This window comes from Theobroma cacao, chromosome 7 (genome assembly GCF_000208745.1).
Source record: "Theobroma cacao cultivar B97-61/B2 chromosome 7, Criollo_cocoa_genome_V2, whole genome shotgun sequence".
Lineage (NCBI taxonomy): Eukaryota > Viridiplantae > Streptophyta > Magnoliopsida > Malvales > Malvaceae > Theobroma > Theobroma cacao.
The window spans coordinates 10,050,242-10,053,267 of NC_030856.1; positions in this window are offsets into that span (position 1 = coordinate 10,050,242).

A 3,026-nucleotide genomic window follows, 5' to 3' on the forward strand; every position below is an offset into this window, starting at 1 on the left:
GACTTTAGCTTGATTTCTACCTTTCCTATGCCTTTGTTTCCATTTAGCATGCTTGAGGAGAGAGATCAAAAAGTGATACCAAGGGCTGGCCGAATTTCAAGGGGAAGGATTTTGAAATTTTTATGTTTTGATTCTTAGTTAAATTGGTAGTTTTAGTTAGTTAAATGTGTATAGAAATCAAATAGGGCAAGAAAGCATGAAATTCTCACAATAACCACCCTTGGCCGAATATTTAGTGATGTACAATGATGATGAACTGATTTTTATTCTAAGAGAAATGAAGAGAAAATGATGAAAAATGGTTAAATGTGATAGAAAAACAGAGTGAAAAATTAACCGAGTTAATGTCCCATTTTTGACCGAATTTTCCAAGGAGGAAAGTCAGCTGATTTTGGTAATTTTAGAGGGTTATTGGCTGATATTTAATGGTTAGAAATGTTGGAGAGAAAACGGGACAATTTAGAGCTAAAATGGAGCGCGTTAGCAATTTATCGGGTAAAGTGTCAAAAATAGGTTAATACCGCGTTTAAGCCGTTTTAGGCTATTGCATTTCATACCATGCATTAGTATAGGATTTAAGTCAATTATATAGTGATTTAGTATCAATGTGGTGAATTGTGTAATTTTTGCAATGTGGCAAGGAGGAAAGCCTTCCGGTAAAGGCAAGGAAGTCGTACCCGACAAACAGTGATCGGGGCACCTAGAAAGCATTTAACTTGTACAAACTGTGAGTAAACTTATTATTATTGTAAATTATCTAGAGTTTATTTTTAAATACTCTTCATGTATTTTATGAAACGAAAATGAGATTAAAATGAGACTTTTAATGTTTTAAAAATAAATGTGACAAATAAATATATTGTGTTGATTATCTGAAATAAGAAACTTTTGATCATGAAATTGAGTAATTGGAGGCTGCTAATTGTCTTGAAAAATATATTTTCCTATGAATGACTTATGATATATGAGTATATGTGGCTATATTTTATAATTGCATTGGAAATTTATGTAAGCTGTTTTTTACTATGTAGGCTGGGTAAATAAATAAAAGTCACGTTATACTATCAAAATTTTATTAAAATTAGTGGGTTTAGTCACTGCAGTGATGGGTTTTCGTGGACTGCCTATTAGAGGGGTACGGTAAACCCGGTCGCATAGTTACTCCGGTTGTAGAGGCGATGAGGGTAACTCCTGGGGTAGTGTTAGAGCTCATTTCACGTCGATCCCCCACGTAAATGTGTAACTCGACCAACGCCAAAGAACGACTTGTTTTCAAAACTAATATGTGTTTAACATGTAAATATCTTAACAACCTTGGGGGACTCGGTTAGATGCCTCGGCCAAGGTATCCCCTAGGACTAGTTTTTGGCTTGAGCCCTGTTTCTAATAAAAGTCATAAGCCTTAACAACTGTTTTGGTAAATTACAAATATTTTATGGTTTAAGAAATAAATTGAAAACCTTATGAAATGGTTTGTAATTTGTTGTTTAAACTTGCCTCCATTTTACTCGCCTTTATATATTTATAATAATGTTTGTTTACTCATTGGGATTGCAAAATCTCACCCACCTCATTTCCAAATATTTTAGGCCTGTGGTAGCTTATAGATACCCGATTTTGTCGAGGATTCTAGTTGACCCCTATATCTCACAGACAGTAGGTTACTATCACCAACACTTGGTGTATTTACGGGCCACTTGTCATTGTAATTATTATTGTACATTATAACTTTATAAATTATTGTATGTATGAATTTATTTTACTTTCACGTTACAAAAGATTACTTACATGTGTTTCTATAAATATTGTTTTATATAAAAATGCTATATTTTAATCAATATTTTGAATAGTAATATTTGTCTATAAATTCTTTTAAAATAAAAATAATAAATAAATAAAATAATTTTTGTCTTTTGATTTACTTGAGCCGGAAATGATTGGTAATTATTTAAAACGGAATTTTTAACAACGATTGCTCACAGGAAAGGCAAAAAAACTGATACGTAAGCCTTGCGAGGTTTCGATTCTCATTCCGGGTAATGAGTGTCAATCGGGACGTCACGGCAGTTGTCATGGGCCCGAGGGAGGTTTCGGGTCGTGACATTCTCAACCCGTAAGGCCATCTACACAACTTCCTTATACGACTCCTTGCCAGTCACTATCATACGCTCTCGTATCTCATTACGGAGTCCCTCCTCAGAGTAGTTTACCTGGTCTTCAATCTCACCAACTCAGGTACATAAGACATTAGCTCGTTAAAACGAGTTTCATACTCCTCAATGGTCATGTTCCCTTGTTTCAAGCTTAGAAATTCTCTCTTTTTCTCTTTCTGATGGAAATAGGTGTAGTATTGACCATCGAACTCTCAGAGAAAATTCGTCCAAGTCAGCGGTATAGGAGAGTGAGACTTTACTGAACTCCACTAGGTACGGGCTCTCCTCTCAAATAACCGTGTGGCCACCTTTAATTTCATCTCATCATCTAATCCTATATCTGCCAGTGTCTCTGATACCTGAATAACCCAATCCCTAGCTACGGTCGCATTTAACTCACCAGTAAACGAGAAACAACCTAACTGTCTAGCTTTCTTCAATTTCTTAGAAATGGAGACGTCTGGTGTCTGGGGTGGAATAGGAGGTGGTAGTACTGGGGCTGTTACAGGGGAAACATCGGGTGGAACTGGACCAGTCTGAGCCTGGCCCGTAAGAGCAGCGAGAAAAGCCATTAATGCCTGAGCTGCCTCGGGTGACATGGAAGGTACGCCAGGAGTAACAACAGGTGGTGGAGGAGGTATAGGAATGTCAATAGACTCAACAATAGGAGTTGCTCTAAAAGAAGACGTAGCCGACTCCTCTTCTATGGAATTCGACCGACTTTGTCTAGGGCGACCTCTTCCCCTACCGGTAGATCTAGTGATAGGTGGTAGCTCATGTCGAAGAGGCATAATGATCTACAAAAAGAACGAAATTGGTTTAGACGACTTAAGACTCTATATGCAACTACATGTAACTAACTAATCTTAACTG